The sequence below is a fragment of the Diceros bicornis genome, chromosome 20, assembly GCF_020826845.1.
Source record: "Diceros bicornis minor isolate mBicDic1 chromosome 20, mDicBic1.mat.cur, whole genome shotgun sequence".
NCBI lineage: Eukaryota > Metazoa > Chordata > Mammalia > Perissodactyla > Rhinocerotidae > Diceros > Diceros bicornis.
The window spans coordinates 18,870,075-18,894,795 of NC_080759.1; the positions used below are offsets into that span (position 1 = coordinate 18,870,075).

Genomic DNA, 24,721 nt, shown 5'->3' on the forward strand with positions numbered 1-24,721 from the left:
CACGATTTGAAACCCCCTTCCTTCTGGTGAAATCTCCATGCCATTGCTCCATTTAGAAAGAAACAGGAGTATAATTTTAATCACCCCAGAGGTCCACTTGGGTCAGAGGAAATAAATAAACCGGCAAAAATTCCTGTAGAGATAACTTTATTACTCATAAATTGGGTGAAGAAATAAATTTACAAAAAACATTCTGCTACCTACAGACCCAAAGGAAAAGTAAAATTGTTTTATGAGAGTGGATTTTTTTTTTTTTTTTTGTGAGGAGGACCAGCCCTGAGCTAACATCCAATGCCAATCCTCCTCTTTTTGCTGAGGAAGACTGGCCCTGGGCTAACATCCATGCCCATCTTCCTCTACTTTATATGGGACGCTGCCACAGCATGGCTTAACAAGCGGTGCATCGGTGCGCACCCGGGATCCGAACCGGCGAACCCCAGGCCGCCGCAGCGGACCGTGCACACCCAACCACTTGCGCCACTGGGCTGGCCCTGAGAGTGGATATTTTTTGAAGTGAATGATTCTGCTAATTAGAATGGTGAAGTTCTGAAACCTGCTTATACGGAATTAAAAGTGTTGCATAAATTATTACCATTGTGTTGTAATGCTCTGATTATCTTAAAATTTTCTTTCTGCCTCTGTCAAGTACAGCTTCACGACCCCTGACTTATTTTGAAGGATCTGATATCACTTGTTTTTGGGTGCAACACTTTCCTCTGCTTTCGGATGCCACCTCCTTAACCTTCATAAAACCCTAGAAGATTGATTGGTCCATTTCCCCTTCACTAAGAAATGGGTACTGATATTTTAAGAGTAATTACCTCTAGGTTGTTAAATTTTAGGTAATGGTTTTACTATTTTTATTTTCCAGATTTTGAACAATAAACATGTATTACATTTTTAAAATTTTTATTTATTGAGGTCACATTGGTTTATAACATTATGTAAATTTCAGGTGCACATCATTATATTTCAACTTCTGCATAGACTGCATCATGTTCACCACCAAAAGTCTAGTTGCCGTCCGTCACATCACCATGCACATGTACCCCTTTACCCCTTTTGCCCTCCCCCCGCCCCCTTCCCTCTGGTAACCACCAATCTGTTCTCCATATCTGTGTGTTTGTGTATCTTCCACCTGTGAGTGAAGTCACACGGTAATTGTCTTTCTCTGTCTGACTTTTTCCACTTAGCATAATATCCTCAAGGTCCATCTATGTTGTTGCAAATGGCACGATTTTATCTTTTTTTATGGCTGAATAGTATCCCATTGTATTTATATACCACATCTTTTTTGTTGTTTTTTTTTAGTGAAAAAAACTGGTATTTAGAACTAGTCAGCTGGACTCAGTTTAGATGATCCCAATTTCGTTGGCAACATCCCAAGCATCATAGTCAGGAGCCAGTCGAACATACATACGCCTTCTTCTCTCCATCACACTTGAGCAGGGTGTTGACCTTGCCATGTCAATGTCATAGAGCTTCTTTACAGCCTGTTTGCCCTGGTGCTTGTTGGCCTTGACGTCCACAATGAACACAAGTGTTGTTGTCTTCTATCTTCCTCTTGGCTGAGTCGGTGGTCAGGGGGAACTTGATGATGGCATAGTGGTCAAGCCTGGGGTTGAGGCAAAATGGGGTCACCTGCCCTACCACATCTTCTTTATCCATTCTTTTGCTGATGGGCACTTAGGTTGCTTCCAAGTCTTGGCTATTGTGAATAGTGCTGCAGTGAACATAGCAGTGCATATATCTTTTTGAATTAGTGTTTTCCTGTTCTTTGGATAAATACTCAGAAGTGAAATAGCTGGATCATACGGCATTTCTATTTTTAATTTTTTGAGAAATATCCACACTGTTTTCCATAGGGGCTGCACCATTTTACATTCCCACCAGCAGTGTATGAGGGTTCCCTTTTCCCCGCATTCTCTCCAGCACTTGTTATTTCTTATCTTTTTAACAATAGTCATTCTCATGGGTGTGAGGTGACATCTCATTGTAGTTTTGATTTGCATTTCCCTAATACTTAGTGACGTTGAACATCTTTTCATGTGCCTATTGGCCATCTGTATATCTTTGGGAAAATGTCTATTCAGATCCTTTGCCCATTTTTTGATCTGGTTGTTCATTTTTTTGTTTTTGAGTTGTGCAAGTTCTTTACACATTTTGGATATTAACCCTTTATTGGATATATGATTTGCAAATATTTTCTACCAGTTGGTCAGTTGTCTTTTCCTTTTGTTGATGGTTTCCTTTGCCATGCAGAAGCTTTTTAGTTTGATGTAGTCCCATTTGTTTATTTTTTCTATTGTTTCCCTTGCCTGAAGAGACATTATATTAAAAAGATACTGCTAAGACTGATGTTGAATAGTGTACTGCCTGTGTTTTCTTCTAGGAGTTTTATGGTTTCACATCTTACATTCAAATCTTTAATCAATTTTGAGTTAATTTTTGTGTATGGTGTAAGATAATGGTCTACTTTCCTTCTTTTGCATGTAGCTGTCCAATTTTCCCAACATCATTTATTGAAGAGGCTTTCCTTTCTCCATTATATCTTCTTGGCTATTTTGTTGAAAATTAGCTGTCCATAGATGTGTAGGTTTATTTCTGGGCTCTCAATTCTCTTCCGTTGATCTGTGTGTCTGTTTTTTGCCAGTGCCATGCTATTTTGATTACTATAGCTTTGTAGTATATTTTGAATTCAGGGAATATGATACCTCCAGCTTTGTTCTGTTTTCTCAGGATTGCTTGGCTATGTTTTTTAACTTTGAGACATATTGAAAGTACAGTCATATGCCGTATAACAACGTTTAGGTAAACGACAGACCAGATATGCAACGGTGGTCCCATAAGGGTAGTACCATATAGCTAGGTGTGTAGTACGCTATCCCATCTGGGTTTGTGTAAGTACACTCTATAATGTTCGCACAATGATGAAATTGCCTAACGACGCATTTTATTGACCGTATCCCCGTTGTTAAGCAATGCATGAGTGTACAGAAAAATGCAGAGAAATACATAACTATTATCTGTGTTCCCATAACCGAGAGCTCATCTATGATGTTTATAATTAACGAAGTAGGGGCCGGCCTGGTGGCGTAGTGGTTAAGTTCTCATGTTTGCTTCAGCAGCCCCAGGTTCACCAGTTCGGATCCTGAGCGCGGATCCTACTCACCGCTTATCAAGCCATGCTGAGGTGGCATTCCACACAGAGGATCTAGAAGGACCTACAACTAGGACATACAACTAGGTACTGGAGCTTTGGGGAGAAAAAAGAAAAAGAGGAAGATCGGCAACAGATGTTAGCTCAGGGCCAATCTTCCTCAAAGAAAAAAACAAAGTAATACAAAATTAGTATAGGTTACAGAATGGATGCATGGGATGATGTGCCTACCTAACGGCCTCAAATCCACTTGGTGGGCTTTCAGCACAAGCTCCATCTCTATAACCTTTGTGCTGCTGATTTTTTTTTTCATTTTTTCAGAATAAATAAAGTAAAACATTCTCTTATAGAACATAAAGAGGCAGACCAATAGTGGAATCTGAAGAGAGAGGTCATTACTGAATGTGTAAAAAGTAAAATAGTATTTTCTTAAGCCCAGCTACTCTAGAGAGAGTAAAATCACAGGTAAGGAATAATTTTAAAAGATGATGAAGATACTTTTGCTCTGAAAATAATAGTATTGAGCTTACTAGGTGCCAAATACTGTTCTAAGTCATTTAACCTTGACAATAATGTGGTAGGGTTATCATTATTATCATTGTTGTCCTATTTTATGGATGAGGAAACTGAGATGTGGAGAGTATAAGTGACTTGCCTATAGTCACACGACTGGGAGGTGGTGGAACTGCAAATATTAACCAATGTCTATATGCTTAACCTCAACCCTCTGCTGACCTCCCATTGGTAGAAATGCTTAGAACCCCAGCTCTAAATCAAGTTTGCCTTTCTCCCATTAGAACCCAAGGAGTATATCAGTTATATATTGCCTCATAAAAAACCGTGCCAAAACTCAGTGGTTTTAAGCAACAACAATCATTTCCTTAGCTCACAAGTCTGCAATCTGAATAGGGTTCAGCAAGGAAGGCTCATCTCTGCTCCACGCAGTGTCAACTGGAGCAACACAGTTGGAGGCTGGAGCATCCACTTCCAAGGTAGCTCACCCTCATGACTGGTTAGTTGGTGCTGACTAATGCTGAGAACTCAGCCAGGGATGACAACTGGGGGACACGATTCCTTCCATGTAAGTTTCTCCACAAGTTGCTTCAACTTCCTCATGGCATAATGGTTGGGTTCCAAGAGCCAGCAACCCAAAGAGACAGGAAATAGAGTCTGCCAGTGTCTTAAGGCCTGGGGCTGGAAACTGTCGCAACATCACTTCTGCCATATTCTATTGGTCAAGCAAACACAGAGCCCAGATTCAGGGGAAGGGACATGGACTCTACCTCAGTGGGAGAAGTGCCAAAGCATTTGGGACCATATTTAAAAACCTCCAAGTGCCTATTAGAGTTCATCTCCAAGTTTGTATAGCTGAGATCCCTCAGCTTTTGATGGCCCTGTGGCTCCCAATGAAATGAGTTGACTTTGGGCTCTGTTGTAGCCTCCATACTAAAGTTATTCCTTTCATCAACACCCTGGAAGATCTAGTAAGTAACACTCCACTCTGGGAAGGAAAAAGATCCACCAGCCCTCGTGCTCCACCAGTGTTGACAGTGGTATTAGACCTCAAACATTAAACTGTGCCTCCTTCCACTTACAACAGTCCTCTTGTGGTGGGACTTTTCTGAAATGCTCTATTAGTTTCTTACAGTATCTCACTTGGAGCCATCCTCTTGTAAGCCCGGGTCAGAAGACACTGGAAGAAACAGCATACAATACAACTTTCAAAATCAAACTGCTCTGCTGACTATTATCCGTCTTCCCTCGCCCATGCATGTGTTCTCTGACTCTCTGACTTCAGGATGAGTTCTTCAGCAGCAGGGACACTGATTCTATGAGGTTAAGAGGGGCCCTTAGTTGTCTGTCCCACCCCATCTCCCTATTTTTCTCATCACTCCCTTCTTCCCCAATGCACATCTTGTTTGAGAGCTTTAGCTCCAGGCAACACAGGCTAGATAATTTGCAAGGCCCAGTGCAAAATGAAAAGGTGGGACCCCTTGTTCAAAAGGCAGGAAAAAGGTGCCCTTAAAGACGCCAAAATAAAAAGTTTTTCTTTTCTTCTTCAGTCTCTCCTCTGACTTGTCATGGTGTTTTGTTGTTCTAAGTAAATAAAAATTAAAATAAAAAATTATTGGCGTGAATGTCACCATTCATTTATGTACTATACAATGTCAGTTTAAAATGCAAATATAAGAGCATTTAACTTGCATGTGGAATCACCAAAATTACACAATTAGTATTTCATAGTTTGTATTTGCATATATATTTTGTTCTTACCAGAACAGTGAAGCAGTGAAACACTGAACAAAACTAACTCGTCTATTTTTATTTCACTTCTTTTTTTATATATACTGTAATTTAAACTCAGATTCTTTTATTCCTTTCCAAAGAGAAATTATGGAGTAAATGTAAATAAGAGGTCCAAATGACTACTTCTCTGGGTACAGGGTTTCTTTTGGAGTGATAGAAACGTCTTGGAACTAGATGGAGGCGATGGCTGCACAACAATTTCACTTCTTGATATTCATACATTCTACCTTCAGCTTTCTGATGAGTAAGGAATGACAAAAAAGGAAAGAAAAAATGAGTTGCCTTATATTTCCCTTTCCTTTTATGTCATCGCTTTCACATGGCTAAAACAAAGGATTAACACAGGTAAGAAAGGATATGAGAAGAAGGTTCCTTGGTGATTCATGTTTCTTAGAACACCATTGCCTTTTTTTCTGTTTTGGAAACAAGTTCTGGTTCAAGCAGATAACTTGGCCTCTGGGGGCTGTCAGGGCCTCCCTCCCTACTCAGTCATAGATGTGATATGCTACCTTGTACTTGCTTTGACTCTTGTGGAATTCCTACATATTGTGAGTTCACGGAAATTCTGTGCCCATGGGCATCACGAACGATATGTGCAAACAGGACAGCACTGAACAGCAGCCACCCATATCGTGCATATCTTCTCTGTTCCTGCACAGCCTTCATTGTCCCAACAAACTTCACTTGCAAAACATAAGTTCAAAGATAAAATTACTAAGAATTTTAAGACTGCAACAGCAGAGCATAAGCCAAGCGTGGAGCCCGTCTGAGCACAGAGAACTGCGTCCATGAAGCCCACTTTGGTTCCAGGGCCCAAAATCAGCCCTCTCCAGATGTTTACCAGCAAAAGGCAGAGCCTGGGAAACTACTGCGATATTTGGAGACATTATTTGGAATTAAAATAAATTTTAAAAAATTATTTTCTTTCTAAATGGGCTAGAGTATTTAACAGCACATGAGTTAAGTTAGACATTCTCTAACTGGCAGCTCTCTTCCCTAGCCCTGTCACTGTTTGATTTTCTCATTTCCTTTTCTTTATTCTGTCTCTTTAGTTTAAATTGAGATATAATTGACATTTAGTAAAATGCTCAAATCTTAATTGTATAGCTCAATGACTTTTTACCTGTGTCTACACCTATGTGACCACTGCGTAGGCATGATATGGAATATTTCCATCACCCCAGAAAATTCTCTTCTGCTTATTCCCAGTCAGTAACCACCAATCCTCCACCAGAAGTTGCCACTATTCTGACTTCTAGTAGCCTAGAATAGTTTTGCCTGTTTGTTTTTTCCAGAACTTTATAAAAATGGAGTCAAACAGTGTATATATATTCTTTTGTGTCTGCTCTGTATGATGTTTCCGTGCTGTGGCAGGTATTCTGTTTGTCATTGTTGCTGGTTTCCATTATATGAATCTATCAGAATTTGTTTATCCATCCCAGTGTTAATGGACATTTGAGTTGTTTCTAGTTTGGGGCTATTATAAATGAAGCTGCTATGAACATTCGTGTACAAGTCTGTTTGTGGACTTTTGTTTTCATTTCTCTTAAGGAAGAGGGAAAATGCTGCTGAGTCCTAGAGTGGCATACATTTTATTTAGGAGAAACTGCCACAGAGTTTACCAAAGTACAGTAGTTATATGATTTTATACTCCCACCAGCACTGTGTGAGAATTCTCTTTTCTTTTGCTTCCCCTTTTTGTTTTGCCTCCTTGCTTCCTCAACCTCATAATCGTTTCCGTATAATTGAGAAGAGAGCTCTTGATTTAGAAACAAACTATGCTCATGGCTGAGAAGAGAAGGAATTGAAAGTCTGAAGATCCTAAGCAATTTAATTCTTTACTCAAAGAAAAGTAAATGGGGTGTGTGTGTGTGTGTGTGTGTGTATAGAGGGAATGTGTGTTCTTAATGTGTTCTTAGATAATTCATGGGGCCAACTGGAAACTGGGAACTTTAGGAACATTGAACATATTCCCCTACTCTTCATATTTCAATTTAATCTTTAAAAATTAGCCATCTCAGAATAATATGAGATAATTTTATTAAAAACCTTAAGATATTTATTAATGGTTATGATGTGCAACCTATACGTGACATTTTTAGAAGAGAGAATTTAACAGATAGTGCCAGATAATGTTATCTGTTTATTGAATTCACTTAATGTTTTATTATCTGAGAGGCCTCAGCATTTCCATTTTTTTTCTTCCACAAAATCTTCCTTGTTGGTAAAATAGCTACAATATGTAAGAGCCGAAAAAACAGATATATATATTTATATTTATATATATGTAAAATAACATTGCTCAGACCCTGTGGCAGCAGTAGAAGAGAGTCACGAATGCACAGCTGTGATTACCCTACCTGTCCCAGCTCAAAGGGAACCTGGGGCTTACAGGGTTGCTGGTGAACAGCAATGAGTGGCTTAGGGACCTGATCCCAGAAGAGGGCAGCCAAGAGCTGGCTTAACTGCTAAGGAAAGAATTGGCTGAGACCTTCAAGGATGATTAGGAAAGCGTTTCTTGTCCATTGTGGAGCTTCCCGGAGAGATATAATGACCAGTTTGGGGCCTTCTGAGCTCAACCTTGACTAGACTAGGAATAAATGTTAGTAGAGGAAGCTAGGAACCAGCTCAGGTACCCCGGAGTGAGATTAAGGAAAAGTAGAATGTTGCTGGCACGTGTCCAAGTCAGGGACAAGAGAAAGATGCTACAAGATTAAGATCCACAAAAGGAACAGATTGACTGGCAAGCTTTTTCTATTTTTTAAAAAAATTTTTTCCTTTTGAAATATTCATGATCTTTATGATACGCTGGAAATTACAACAAAGTTTTGTTCTCATGATGAGTTTCGGGCATTTTCAGGGATAGAAGTCAGAAGGAAGTTGTGATAAACCATAATACCAGGCCGTAAGCCTCCCTTGGAGTATTTTTGGGAGTAAGGGCTAATGCTTAAAAGCTATCCAGATGTTAGCTGAGGCCTCCTATGTTATGAGATCTACACAGGACTGGCTTGAATGCTCATTACCTACTGTGGAAAGTCCAAAGCCTTCCCTAAGATTTCTGTGAATCTCTGGGAGGGAGGAGGCAGGTCTTGGGTATTACATTCTCATGATCACCCTTATATACATAAAGCAAAGCATTTAGAACACATTCTGGCAGGCTTTACAAGTGATACTTATTTCCCCCTCTTCATGCTTCTTTCTCCTTCTCTTTTGCTTCCTCCTCCTTCTGCTTGTTATTGTTATGACCTCTGGCTCTGAGTTCCTGCTTCCACTGAACACAGTCAGTTAATGAATTGTCTCACTAATTCTTATGCAGCTTGTCCCATTCTGCACCATGTAAATCCATTTGTCAATTCCATTCTCTTTCTCAATTGATACATATCCTAACACCACCGCTCCCCTCTCCTCCTCAGCACACACAGATGTGTGTCTGTTAACATGACACATTTTTGTTTTTATCAGAATTTAGTGAAGTTTTGGGGAGGCAAATGGGGTATGAATATTTACAGCTCAGCAATGTGAACTCCTTCCACTTGAAAACTAGACACTTCTTAAAAAAGTCCTTTTCCCAGAAATTGTTCTCTTGGCTTCCCACCCATAAAGGGACTCAGCAACACACTAGCTAGCTTGTTTCTCTTTAGCACCCTCTCCTTCCTAGATTGCAGCCCCCAATGCAAATTCTTATTCTTTATGCAGAGCACAGCAGTTCTCAGTGGTGTCTACCTCCAAACTAAGGTCCAGACCCTCTTTTGCATATCCAAATCCATCCAAATGTTCAGCAGAACAAAAAGGCTTTTATTTGCCATCCTCCATTCTCCTTCTAAGGACATCCTCCTTCTAAAGGTTAAAAATTTTATTTTCTACCTCTTCTTTGCACAAAGCAGATAGAGTGAGGAAGATTTATCAGGAAGCTACCAGGAAGAAGACAAACTGGGAGAGACGCGAATCCTAGGGAAGGGATTAACATTTGGAGAACAAGTATCTGCAGTAACATGGCAGTTTCAGTCTGGAAACCCAGAACCTAGAGGAATTCAGCTCGTGGGGAATGAGGCGTACTAAGAATTCCAGGGGCTGGCCCCATGGCCTATTGGTTCAAGTTTCGCGTGCTCTGCTTCGGCGGCTGGGGTTTGTGGGTTTGGATCCCAGATGTGGACCTACACCACTTGTCGGCCATGCTGTGGCGGTGTCCCACATACAAAATAGAGGAAGACTGGCACAGATGTTAGCTCAGGGCTAATCTTCCTCAAGGAAAAAGAGGAAGATTGGCAGGGTGAATCTTCCTCAGGAAAAAAAAAAAAAGAATTCTGAAACAAATCAAAGGAAAGGAAGAATAGAGACAAGTCCCCCCAAAATGGGGTGAGTAGGTAAGATAATCAACCAACTCCATGCAATTACTGGGGGACCTGATAGAGCTCTCCCATATTGCTGGCACCTGTGTTGTGGGGCATGAAGAAAAGCTGTAGAAGAAATCTCCAAACTTGAAAAATCCATGTGAAAAGGATTTAAGTAAACATCCTAGCTGCTTGATATGGATCTGAAGATCCTTTGACATTCATAGTATAATTAATAATTTTTCCATTCTTGGGGGAAATAAGTGTGATTAAATAAAACTTATTGCTATCTATCACTCTTAAGGAAGTCACTATGTACCCCTTCCCATAAGACAAATTGCACCTATTTCAACAAAGGAAAAGAAAACATAATAGTAGCATAATTTCACTGAAAAACTATTAAAAGATCGACCAAGTACAATACAAATATAAAATTAGTTACATTTAGCCAAAGTCATAATAGTAACAATAGTATAGAGCTCCTGTAGGAAGACAGACCAGTGGAACAGAATGGAGAGCTCAGAAATATATGGAAACTTGATATTTGATAAAGGTAGCATCATAAAACAATGTGGAAAGGGTAGATTGTTTCTTAGGTAGAATGAGAACACTGGCTCACTATATAGAGAAAAATTGAGCATGATCCTGCATTTTTACCATATGTAAAGGAGACTCAAAATGGATTTTACAACTACTAAGGTAATAGGAGATGCAGGGGACTATCTTTATGAACCAGGGGGGAAAGTTTTTAAGCAAGACCCAAAAATACAAACATGAGATGAAAAATGATTATTGTGACTGCATAAAATTTAAGGATTTGTGTTCAATGAAGTACAAATTTAAGAGACAGGTGACTGACTAGGAGAAGATATTAGCAATGACTAAAATCTACAGGGCATTAAACTAGAATATACAAAGAACTTCTGCAAAGCAGGAATAAAATTGGAAACTGAATAGAAAAATAGTTAAAAGATATGAATAGGCAAATTTGAAGCAAAGGAAGTCCAAAGGGCTGAAAAATAATGAAGAGAAACTCAACCTCACTAGTAAGTAGATAAATAAAAATTAAAGCAAAAATGATACTCCATTTTACATCTATCAAATTGGCAAAAATTAGAAAGGATAATACATATAAGTTTGGCGAGGATATGGGAAGTGGTATAAACTGGTACAGGCATTCTGGAAAGCATTCTGGCATAATTCGGTGAAAATAAGTTAGTGCCTCAGACTCAGTTATCTCAGAGTATACATATAGCAGAGAAACTCTTGCATGGTTTTGAAAGAGCATTACACAAGGATATTCATTGCAGTGTTTATGGTAGTGGTGCAATGGATGTGGTAGTGAGCTGGAGGTGTGTGAGGGGGTAGGTATGTAAAATGTGGTCGTGGATGATGTGGAATGCTATGCAGGTAGAAGCAATAAACTATATATATGTAAATTTAAAATATATATATATATATACAGCAATATGGGTAGATCATAAAAACATACTGTTGAAGAGGAAAGAAGAAATAGAACAGAATACATAGCATATATCATTTATGTAAATTAAAACACAGACATGCAATACAAAACTACATATTTTACAGGAACATATGCAGACTTTATAACCTGTATCAAACACATTAGAGTGAGGAAAGGAAAACCAGATTCAGGATTGAGGTTAAAAGAAACTAAAATAAACCAATGATAGGCATTATATAGCTGGTTTTGATAGTAAGCAATGAATTGAGAGGTGTGATTAAATTTTCTACAACTGAAGTCTAATATGAAAGGTAAAAAATAAGTGATAAAAACATATGCTTATCCAGCATTAGCCACCTTGAAAATATTATGATAAAGTAATAGATAATTGCAATAAAAATGGTAAAAATATACCTAAAGAATAACTCCATTCCTGAATATTTGAAGATGACATGAACTAAAGGGTTCTGGAAGGAGAAAAAAGAAAAACAAAACAAATACCATAAATATGTTATTCTTTCCAAGCCAATTTATAACTTAACATCATCCCAATCAAACACCCATAGGATTTTTCTTAGAACTAAATAAAACTGATATGAATTTCACTAAATATAAAGTTTACTAAACAGGTTAACCTATCAAAGAGTAGCTTTAAAAAGAAGAGCAAAGAAGAGACAGTAGCTTTCAAGATGGTAAATCGCATTATGAGGCAACAATAAATTATATAATGACACAAAATAGATTCATGGAGCTGAATAGAAACCTCAGAAATAGAACATTATTAGACACAATAATTTAACATATCATAAAAAAGACACTATGAAGCAAAGGCAGAGGCAAGGATGATTTTATGAATGCTGAGACAACTAGTTGATAATCTGGAGAAAGTTATCTTAGAACCATACCTTATATACATACCAAAATAAGTCTGAAGAATAGTTTCTTTTTTTAATCAACTCTTCTAAGCATTTTACATGTAGTATTTCATTAAATCTTTACAATAAGTCTGTGAGGTAGGTATAATTATTACAACAATTCTATAGATGAAAAACTGAGGCAAAGAAAATTTTAAAAACTTATCTACCATCAAACCATTAGTTTGTGGCACAGTTGGAATTTGAACCCAAGCAATATAATACCAGAAATACATTTTTATCCAATGCATTATGAGGAGCCTACTGTCTGCCAGGAACTGTGCTTAGCACTATATGTGCATCATCTCATATACTCCTTGTGGTGGATTGTCTGCAAAGAGAGGAGCCCAAATTCCTCCAATCCCTGTAGCACTTGCCACTCCTCCCGTCAAGAGGTGGAGTCTACTTCCCCTCCCCTTGAATTTGCACCAGCTTTGTGACCTGCTTTGACCAACAGAATGTAGCAACAGCAATGTTGTATGAGTTCCAGATGTCAGGTCTCAAAAGGCCCAGCAGCTTCTGCTTTCATTCTCTTGGAGACCTGATCTGATATGTGGGAAGTCTAGCTACCCTGCTGGAGAAACCAGATGGAGAGAGAGGCCCAACCAGCCCCAGGTATTCTGGCCTTCCCAGCTGTGAATGATTTTGGATCATCCAGCCCTCGTTGAATCCCAGATGACTGCAGCTGCCTGAGTAACCCCAGACAAGATGAACAGAAAAACTGCCCAGCTGAACCCAACCCAGAAGGCAGATTTGTCAGCAAATAAATTGTTTTGAGTTTGGGGGTAATTTGTCACACTCACTAAGTTTTCAGGTAATTTGTCATACAGCCATAGATGATAAAAAATTCTCCTCATAATTCTGAAGTAGGGATCATTATTGTTCCGAGTCTGCAGAGGAGGAACCAAGATTCAGACTGGTTAAGTAACATGCCCAAGGTCATGTGACCAGTCAATAATTGAGCTAGGATTTGAAACTAGGTGTGTCTGATTCCAGAGTGCTAGCCCTCAACCTTATGTCATTCTGTCCCTGAAAAGGAAGTCACACCTCCAAGTCATTCTTTTTCCCAGCCAGAACTTATTAGTCTGTAAAGAAGCATTCCATGGTGCTTTTTGGAGGGTTGGGTCCCCAAATGAATCTTCAGGAATATATAGAAATCCATGGATTAATAATGGTCAACAGAATCTGAGAGAGGAGGTATGCACAAGTTGAGGGAGGAGTATTTCAATCTCAGATATAAGTTATCCCACTTCTGCATTTTCAACATAGGTCCTCACCTGGAAAAGACACTCAGGCATCCCCAGTGTAGAAGTATGTCCCCGTGGAATGCTGGGTGTGGCTTTGATTTCTTGTCTAACTGAGAGTATCACTAGCCAGCCTAAAACAAATGTTCCAAAAGTTTCTTTGTCCCTTTTGTTGGTTGAAATTAAAGGCACTCTCTCCCTGAGGTTTTCTTCCCTCTGCGCACAACTTGGTGAAGGAATCAATTCCTGCTTTCAGTCCAAGCACTGATAATGACCATGTCAGGATTGGAGAAATTATCTTAGAACCATACCTTATATATGTACCAAAATAAGTCTGAAGAATAGTTTCTTTTTTAATCAACTCAAGAGTGACCTGACCTTGAGGGAGAATCTACTGGAGACCTAAGTAAGATCTTGGAGGTCTCTAAGATCTTCATTTTAATCTAACCTTGAATGTAAGCGATGTGATGGTATCCAGAGTGTTTCTTAGGATCTTTTCCAAATGTACAAATAGGTCTGCTTGAGGTCCTAGAAATGGAATTTAGTTCTGAAGACAGATTTTGACAACTGAAGAGGCCTTGTATGCCTTTGTTATGACAATTGAAAGAACAAACTATCATCTCTCACGAGATCTCAAAATAATATTCTCTTAATTTTGTTGCTTTGTTTGATTGTTCTTTTAAATTGTTCTTGGTCCCCCTATTGTGCTTTAAATCTGTATCTTTTTGGTTATGTGCTGTATGAGTTGTATTTGTCTGTGCCTTATACAGAACAGACACCACAGGAACATTTTTTCAAAGGAGAAATGACAGCATCAAAAGCACATCATAGCTCTGTTAGCCCATGGTCTCTGTTTCCTGTTGTGCACTTCACTTTGTTTCCAGAAGAAGTAGCTGCTTATAGTTTTAAAATATGGAAAAGTAATAAATTTAACCAAGCAGTTATCAGGTATCACTGAAATTACAGGTTTGAAAATTCTCTCTCTCTCTCTTTCTTTTTCTTTTAGGAGAGAAAGATTAAAATGAAAGTACTGTGGTTAAAAACTAGAACAAAATATGGGCCCAGCCTGGTGGTGTAGTGGTTAAGTTTGCATGCTCCACTTCGGCAGCCTGGGGTTCGTGGGTTTGGATCCCTGGGGCAGACCTACGTACCACTTCTCAAGCCATGCTGCGGCAGCGTCCCACATAGAAAGTGGAGGAAGATGGGCATGGATATTAGCCCAGGGCCAATCTTCCTCAGCAAAAGCAGGAAGATTGGCAACAGATGTTAGCTCAGGGCTAATCTTCCTCACACACACACACACACACAAAACTAGAACAAAATAAAAAGAACTGGTAGAATAAGATCAATGAAGCTAAAATCACATATACATGGGGATTACAGCAAGGTACTTCCCAAATTAAAGTTAATGAGAAATGAAATTAGGTAGATTCAAAATGTAATGGATGAGTTCACCACTTGTACAAATGATACAACAAAAGAAATTATCTTCAAATATTAACTGAAGAATTTGGAAAATATCCAAAATCTGATCAAGGAGGCTTGTGTTAACTTCAGGGAGGCATGTTAAATGTTGTAACCAAGAAAATCAGCTAGGGGTCAGAAATTCAAATGCCCAAAGGGACCAGGCAGAAAATATAAATATGTATATCAAACTGAGAAAAAAAATCAACAAAACAACAGCAACCTATACAATGGGATATAATATTTACAAATCATAGATCCTATAAAGGGCTAATATCCTGATTATATAAAAAATTTCTACAACTCAACAATAACAAAAACCAAATAATCCAATTTAAAAATGGGCAAAGGATTTGAATAGACATTTCTCCAAAGAAGATTTACAAATGGCCAACAAGCACATGACAAGATGCTCAACACCACTAATCATTAGGAAAATGCAAATCAAAACCACATTGAGATACCACTTCAAACCAGTTAGGATGGCTACTATCTAAAAAGCAGAAAATAGCAAATGTTGGCAAGGACGTGGAGAAATTGGAATCCTTGTGCCCTGTTGGTGGGAATGTAAAGTGTAGCCACTATGGAAAACAATATGGCAGTTCATCAAAAAATGAAAAATAGAATTACTATATGATTCAGCAATTCCACTTCTGGGTGTATACCGAAAAGAACTGAAAGCAGGGACTTGAAAGATATTTGTACACCCGAACATAGCATCGTTATTCACAATAGCCAAAAGGTGGAAGCAACCCAAGTGTCCATCAACAGGTGAATGAATAAACAAATTGTGGTATATACATACAATGGAATATAATGCAGCCTTAAAAGGAAGGAAATTCTGACACATGCTACGGCATAGATGAATCATGAGGACATTACTTGGCAAAATAATCCAGTAACAAAAAGACAAACACTGTATGATTCCACTTATATGAGGTACGTTGAGTAGGCAAATTCATAAAGACAGAAAGTAGAATTGTGGTTTCCAAAAGCTTGAGGGATTGGGTAATAGACACTTGTTGTTTAATGGGTACAGAGTTTCAGTTTTGCAAGATGAAAAGAGTTCTGGAAATTGGTTGCACAACAATGTGAACGTAACCAATATTACTAAACTGTATACTTAAAAATGGTTAAGGTGACAAATTTTATGTTATGTGGACTTTACCACAATTAAAAACAACAACAGCAGCAACAACAATGTATCTGACACTAGACTTTAGTAAAGAAGAGACAATAGGGAGAGGTGAGAAGTATGGTAATCAGACACACGAGTTAACTGATGACCAAGTAATGTCAGAAGTTTCTTGAGTTTAGCTAATTGTTGCTGCATGGGAATGTGGGTCCAGTGTTGTCTAATGCTCCAGTTTTTTAAAATCTGAAATTTCATTAAAATATCCTGACAATTAATTATTGTTAACTAATACAAATATTTAAAAAATTCTGTGTGAAATGTTGATAAATGTAGAAGCTGGGTGATGGGCACAGACCCATCATTTCATTTCATTTCATCGTTTCATGCTCCCTCTCCTTTTTTGTATATTTGAAATTTTCATAATAAAATGTTAAAAAAAAAACAACAACCTATGCTGGCCAAATAAAATATGTCAGCATGCCATGCGCTCTGAATGATAACTTCTGGCTTGTGTGCTAAGTGCTAAGAAGGCAAGCTCTAAGAGGGCAGGGATCTCTCCTCAGTGACTAGAATGGTGCTGGAAAAATAGTAGGCATTCAGTATTTCTGGAATTAATGAATTAAGGACAACACATCTTTTTTTAGCATTTGCACAGGCAATGTGTTGGGCACAATACTATTATTGTATAATTGTGCTGTATTTTTTTCTGAAGAAAGATTTAAGATACACAGAATGGTCTGCATTGCCTGTAGAAAAGATGAGTTCAGAGAGACGGTGTTAGTTTTCTATTGCTGCTGTAAAAAATTACCATAAACTTTGTGGCTTCAAATAACATAGATTTATTATTTTAAAGTTCTGGAAGTCAAAAATCCAAAATGGGTCTCACTGGCCTAAAATCAAGGTGTTCAGCAGGGCTGCCTTCCCTCTGAAGGTTCCAGGGAAGAATCTATTTCCTTGCCTTTTCCAGCTTATAGAAGCTGCCTGCATTCCTTGGCTTAAGGCTCCTTTTATCATCTTGAAAGCCGGCAATGGCCGATGCAGTCTTTCTCACATTGCATCACTCAGACATTGACACTTCTATGTCTCTCTTCCACATTTAAGGACCCTGTGACTACATGGGGCCCACCTAAATAATCCAAGATAATCTCTCTATTTTAAGGTCAGCTGATTAGCAACCTTAATTCCATCTGTTATCTTTAATTCCCCTTTTCCACATATTTATAGGTTTCAGGGATTAGGATGTGGACATCTTTGGGGAGCCATTATTCTGCCTTCCCTGAGACTAAAGTTGGTACCATGCCTCCATATCTGAGTAGCAAAGAGGGCACACTAACTAGTCATGGAGAGGATCCCCATAGTGCAGACAGGTGGACCTGTCTTTTACACACAAGTGTGTCTGTCTTTCATAGATACGTGTATCTTTCTTTCTTTTACAGCTTGATGATAGTAGATATTAAAACTATGTAATTTCCCTTGTTCTAATTCCACATTCAACCAGTTAACTTCTGATTTTACCTATGTACCTATTTTTTCAAGATACAGAATACTCTGGCCAGACAATTTTAATGGCTTCTCCATTTGGCGGTTTTATTTCTCATTGTAAATTAACACCTTTGATATGCTGGTTTCAGCCTTTTGTACATTTCCTGGACAATGAGAAGCTGATTCTCATGGTATATAAAAAAAGGTGGAGTTTTTGAACTTGAGGACTCACCTCTAGATTGTGGTGAACGTAGCAAAGTTCTGCCATTATTTGTGGCTGCTCCCTAGGCAGCACCTCTCTGTCTCGCTGGGCATTTCTTATAAACAAAGCAAGGATCATCAGTCATCATAAATGGAAGTTAAAATGAGTTATGACCTTTATACAAAGATGACATTGTAGACAAAGAAGGAGAACTCTGCCTCTCATGTTATCAAAGCAAGAGCAAAGGCTTTGAAGGCCAAGCAGGCCATGTTGGGGGGCAGCCACAGCCTCCAGAAGGCCCAATAGTTACCTGCCTTCCTGTGGTATAACACACTGCTACTCCAAAGGAAGCCCAAGGACCAAGGAATCAACTAGACCCCAATGCCATCATCAAGTTCCCGTCGACCACAAAGAAGATGGAGAACACCACACTGTTTTACTGTAGCTGGGAAGGCCAACAAGCCTTAGATCAAGCACACTTTTAAAAAGCTGCATGACATTGACATGGCTGAAGTCAACATGCTGATTAGGCCTGCTGAAGCCCAGAGGGCACGCGTTGAACTGGCCCCTGATTATGGTGATTTGATGCTGCCAACAAAATTGGGATCATCTAAACAGTTCTAAACATTTATATCATCCAAAAAAAAAAAGTCGGTTGGGGGTGGTGGTGCACATTATGAGTAGAAACAGTTATATCCAACAGAAAAAAGTCCAAACTCGTATTTTGAGATATTAGTTTCAAATTTCTCCTCATATTTTCCACTTGTTCTTCTCTTATTGAAGCATATAGCTGGCTCTTTGCTTCTGAAAGAATGCGGAAAACATAAGCCTGTCAGACATCCCGTCTTTCTCACCAAAAGTTCCATCAATCCCATAGGGGAACTGAGAGTTTTCCAGAGGAGGTAGAAAAGAGAGGGTTTGTGGGACAAAGGGCTTAGATGAGGCAGTGGAGAGAGGAAGGTCCTTCTTCCAGACTGCAGAGAGATCTCCCAGGCAATGGGAAAGAGAGGGAAAGTCTCTGGTTTTTTGGAGCAGTGAGAGCCCCATGGTGCCCCCAGGTAGTATCAGAGGCTGCTCCAAGACTTCCAAGAGGAATGACTACATGGGATGCGTGTAGGGCACGGATGGATCATAAACCCAAATACCTGCAGGGCCAGGCAGGTTATGCTAATCAGTGAAGGGGCTCTCAAGGGTGAAGCCACTACTTAGTTCCAGTCTAGTGCTGTCAGTTGAGAATGTGGAACCAGAGTTACCATATCTCCCGATCTAAAAACATTAATGAATCTGTTGTAGGACAAATCTGATTGTTACATGTTGCAATTAATTCACATGTCTAAATGCCACTATGTGGACCCAAATAAAACCATTTGCAGAGTCCCATGTCTTGAGTGTGACGTGACCATACAGAGCCGTTGGACTGAAATGAACTACTTGGACAGGAACAAGGGCCAGCTCTACTGTGGCCTGTGTGCAGAGATGGCCAATGACCAGAGGACCCTACCCCACCCCTGCTGCCTTGACTCTACTAGAGCTTTCTTTGTTGGCATATCCCTAGGAGGAACTCAGAGCCACTGAGGTTCATTTCTTATCAGCCCAGCAGGATGGTGCTTGAAGAAATAATTAAATTCATTTGTAAAAAGTTAATGGATTGTGATGTATCTTTTAGGCGTGAGTTTATGGACTGAGATTCATGCCTGTTACACAATTAAAGGCATCTAAAACCCCTGTAATCAGGACCATGTCCTACCTTACAACCTTTTCTCCATTTCTGTCCACCCACACGCTAACAGAACTCAATCACTCCATGTTCTTTGATGACAGACCCAGAAAGGCCCGACTATAACCTATTCCCTTTATGTGCCCTCACATTCCCCCTTGGGCTTTCCTTACTCTGTTCCCTCCCGTAGAATGCCCTTCCCCAACCTCATTTCTGCCCACTAAAAATGTATCTTTTGAATAAGCCCAGAATTCTAGTCAGAATCCATCTTTTCCCCTTCTGTTCTCAGGAGCATGGTGCCTTGCCTGTACTGTGGCTCTTCATGGAGTGGCCTTGTACTACACTTAGTCATAAATATTTCCCTTTGCTTTATGGATGAGCCCTTCTTACCATCTTTGCTTCTACCTTGGTCTCAGAATGGGGCAGAAAAATGATGGCCGACTGGACTTGAATGATGAAATGTGTTGTGGCTTAGGAGATGCAGTACTGTGACTTTTCTTAGAGATTGTAACCCAACTCTGTTGTAACCCAAACACTGAGTTATATTTAACTAGTTTCTGTGGTGGACACTGTCATGCACAGCTAGATCCACTTTCAGGAATGAAGGCCTTTTCCCTCCAACTGCCGGGAGTTCTAGGAGTCAGCCCTCAGCTGTCAGCCCTCTTTGGTGATTGCTTGGGCTTCAAGAAAACTGCATCGCCTAAGATCACCTGTCCTTTCAAGGCTGGCCTGCAGCCAGTGACGAACAAATGTGGGAGTATAAAGGCCTGACTCCCTGTCCCCAACTCTGGACAACTCTGAAGGGCCATCAATCTGCAGGACAACCCTGTGGGGCCAGCTGAGGCCTTTGTTGGGTCTGCATCGCAGCTGGACTTCCTGATCCTGCTTTCTGCCCTCCTTCCTCAGGTGTCGATCCTAAGAGCACTCCCTTATAGAGAAGTTACATGCTAACTTCTGTCAGAGTCTGTTTCTGGGAAACCCAACCTGGAAAAGGTTTCATATCAATTAACTACTATTTTCTTGTAAATTTATGGCTGTTCATATAGACAACAGAAATATCAAATCCACATTAATTATGTTTATTTTGTAATATAAATTCAGTGAAAGAATAAAGGAGAGGAAGATGGATGTGTAGGTAGGAAAATAGGTAGTAATTACTGAATTGTAAAAGAACATAAATTAGCATCACGAATTTAAAATTGAGTTCATTACTATTTTGGTTACGTTAAATAACTCGGTGGGTTAGCAATCATTTCAATAAAATTAACATTGTGCCCAGCAAAGATGTACAGACCATTCTGGCTTTTGCACTGTTTGCTTTCTGTCTCTTTCCTTAGTTTTCTTCAATCAACAGCTCTCTGCCGTGAAGGTTTGGGTTTTGGTTTGTTACCAGGAACATCCAGGCCAAACATCTTCTGGGGGAAAATAAAGCTTAAATGAATTCCCTTTCAGCAGCTTCACATCTCTAAATGTGCTTGAGAAAGATAAGGAAGTGAGACTCATCTATGTCAAGCAAGTGGGCAACAAAGATGCTGGCAAGATACTTTCCATTTGTTTTGCTCTTAACTCTGAGCAGTAAGTAACAGCAAAGCGAACGTGAAGGTGGCCTGTAGGCTAGCGGTGAGCAGGGAAGTGCTGAAGGCCAGGAAGGGAGGTACAAGAGATGGAGGGCACAGCAGAGGGCAGGGTGGCCAACTGTGAAATCATAAGCTCTTCATTATTAACATTCAAGGGTATAGGTTCTGTATCAGACTGCTCAGATTCAAAATCCTGGTTCTCTCTCTAGCTGACCTTGAAGAAATTCACTTAACTCTTCTGAACTTCAGTTTTCTAAAACTTAAAATAGGGATAAGGATAATGCTTACCCTGTCGATTTGTCACCATGAGTACATGAGTTATTACTTGTAAAGCACCGAGAACAGTGCCTGGCAATGAAATTGCTTCATGAATGGCTGGCCTTTCTAGACTGGGAGTTGAAGGCTCAGCTCCCCAACTCCCCAGCAATGACCAAAGTGCATGGGAAGCACCACCAGCTAGAGCAGGAGAAGACAGCCTATCTTTTATTATATTATTTAAGTCAACAGATGTTAATTAGCACCCAATAAATGGGATGTCCTGTGGGGACACAAAGATGATTCAGATAGAGACCATATGCCCCAAAAGCCTATTGGTAGATAAGGAGCATATAGTCACCTGGCTCCTGGTGAGCAGAGACCCATCCTTTGGGATTCACAGTGGAATGAGCATCCACTGGTCAGTGGTCATTCTATGCAGAAAGCCCTCCTTGCGTGAGGCCACCGGTACAGGGCAAAGAGCACAGGTTTTTGGAGTATGATAGGCCTGACTTTGAACCCCTGGTCTGCTTTGGGCAAGTTTGAGCATTGCTGAGCCTCAAGTAGCCTCATCTGTAAAACGAGAATGATACTTACCTTACGAGATTCTTATAATAATTGAGATGATGCAGATTAAACACCTAGCACAGACAGAGTTAATTCACTGAACAAATATTTATTTAGTACCTACTTTTTCAGGCAACCAAAACAAAACATAACAAAACAGAACAAAAAAAGACCTGGTTCCTAGTGCACCTGGGAAGAAAAAAAACATTCAGAGGGAGAGAACTATGTCTGGAAAGGCTTGTTTATAATATTTTTGAGTGCTTACTGTTGCCAAGCACTATGTCAAGCTGAATGCTTTACACAGGTTAACTCATTTGATTCTCACATGATTGGTGGTTATGAATTGGACGCCGTTATTCCCTATTTCCCCCATTTTACAGGGGCGTGGCTAGAAAGGAGGCAAGACAGGTAGCCAATGTTCAGATCACAGTGGACCTCATAACATAGGTCTGCAAAAACACTGAAGCCTATGCTGGACACTTTGTGTTTGCCCTGCCCAATCCACTCTCCACCCTGCTCTGGCCTGTTCAAGGCCCAGTATCAAGGGCCATGTGCCCATCTTCCACTGGGCTTCAGCCGCTGGGTATCTCTGCAGAGGACAGAGGGCTGAGCATCAGTCAGGGTATTGATTCCCCTGGCTCCCGCCCGGTAAGCTGTCCTTGAGCTAGCTGTGTTCCTCACTGAAGGCCACTTCTACTCTAAAGGGGGCCAACTCCACATGACTCTCCCCTCTCAGTTTCAGTTAATGCTCCATCTCCTCAAATCTCTACAGTTGAGGGAGCTAACATCCAGGCTACCATCACTTGTGGGTTTCCCCACATTCACAACTTGGTAAATAAGCCCATATACTTTTTTTTTTTATTATTGATGTTTTAATGGTTTCTAACATTGTGAAATTTTGGGTTGTACATTTTTGTTTGTCCATCACCCCATATGTGACTCCCTTCACCCCTTGTGCCCACCCCCCACCCCCACTGCCCGGGTAACCACAGTCCAGTTTTCTCTGTCCATGTGTTGGTTTATATTCCACATATGAGTGAGATCATACAGTGTTTGTCTTTCTCTTTCTGGCTTATTTCACTTAACATAATACGCTCCAGGCCCATCCATGTTGTTGCAAATGGGACGATTTTGTCTTTTTTTATGGCTGAGTAGTATTCCATTGTATATATATACCACATTTTCTTAACCCAATCGTCAGTCGAGGGACACTTAGGTTGCTTCCACTTCTTGGCTATGGTGAATAATGCTGCAATGAACATAGGGGTGCATAAGCCTCTTTGGATTGTTGATTTCAGGTGCGTTGGATAGATTCCCAGTAGTGGGATGGCTGGATCATAGGGCATCTCTATTTTTAATTCTTTGAGGAATCTCCATACCGTTTTCCATAGAGGCTGCACCAATTTGCATTCCCACCAGCTGGGTATGAGGGTTCCTGTTTCTCCACATCCTCTCCAACATTTGTTGTTTTTTGTCTTGGTGATTATAGCCATTCTAACGGGCGTGAGGTGGTATCTTAGTGTTGTTTTGATTTGCATTTCCCTGATGATTAGTGATGTTGAGCATCTTTTCATGTGCCTATTGGCCATCTGTATATCTTCCTTGGAGAAGTGTCTGTTCATTTCCTCTGCCCATTTTTTGATCAGGTTGTTTGTTTTTTTGTTGTTCAATTGTGTGAGTTCTTTATATATTATGGAGATCAACCCCTTGTCAGATGTATGTTTTGCAAATATTCTCTCCCAGCTGGTTGGTTGTTTGTTCATCTTGATTCTGGTTTCATTTGTCTTATAAAAGCTCTTTAATCTGATAAAGTCCCACTTGTTTATTTTTTCTTTAGTTTCCCTAGTCTGGGTAGGCATGTCATCCAAAAAGATTCCTTTATGACCAATGTCAAATAGTGTGTTGCCTATATTTTCTTCTATGAGTTTTATAGTTTCAGGTCTCACCTTCAGGTCTTTGATCCATTTTGAGTTAATTTTTGTGAACGGCGATAGCACATGGTCCACTTTCATTCTTTTGCATGTGGCTGTCCAGTTTTCCCAACACCATTTATTGAAGAGACTTTCCTTTCTCCATTGCATGTTCTTAGCACCTTTGTCGAAAATTAGCTGTCCGTATATGTGTGGTTTTATTTCTGGGCTTTCAATTCTGTTCCATTGATCTGTGTGTCTGTTTTTGTACCAGTACCATGCTGTTTTGATTACTATTGCTTTGTAGTATGTTTTGAAGTCAGGAATTGTGATGCCTCCTGCTTTGTTCTTTTTCTTTAGGATTTCTTTAGCTATTCGGGGTCTTTTGTTGCCCCATATAAATTTTAGTATTCTTTTTTCTATTTCTGTGAAGAATGTCATTGGGATTCTGATTGGGATTGCATTGAATCTGTAGATTGCTTTAGGTAATATAGACATTTTAACAAGCCCATATACTTTTTAATCCGTCTCCATTGCCACTTCCTCAGTCCAGGCTGCCCCTTCACTAGATGACAGGAATAGCATTCTAATTTGTTTTACTGCATTCACTCTTTTTTGGGGGGGGCGGGGGGTGGTGGAGGGAGGAGAGAAAGGGAAGGGCAGAAAAAGGAAATGGTTTTATTCTTCTCTAAGCATTGTTTTTTTTGGTGGTGGTGGTGATAGTGCTGAATCTTGCTTTTCTCTCTCTCAATATCTTGGGTAGATTTCACAGCTTTATGGTTACGTTCAGTTATTAAAATTTAGTCAGTTTTAATCTCAAATTTTATTAATCTGTTTTTGGTTTTAAGAATTTATCTTTAAAAAATATTTTTATTAAGACAATTTTTAAATGTACAAAAGTAGAAAGAAAATAACAAAATAGAACCTCTCCCATTATTCAACACTCAATAATTGCTAACATTTTGTCAGCTATTCTAGTTTCCTTTTTTCT

At 39.6% G+C, this 24,721-nt stretch overlaps 1 pseudogene; it reads right to left on the reverse strand.

Annotated features, from left to right (window-relative positions):
- Nucleotides 1–1,310: 1,310 nt before the first annotated feature.
- Nucleotides 1,311–1,668, reverse strand: LOC131418867 (large ribosomal subunit protein uL23-like; annotated as a pseudogene).
- Nucleotides 1,669–24,721: the final 23,053 nt, after the last annotated feature.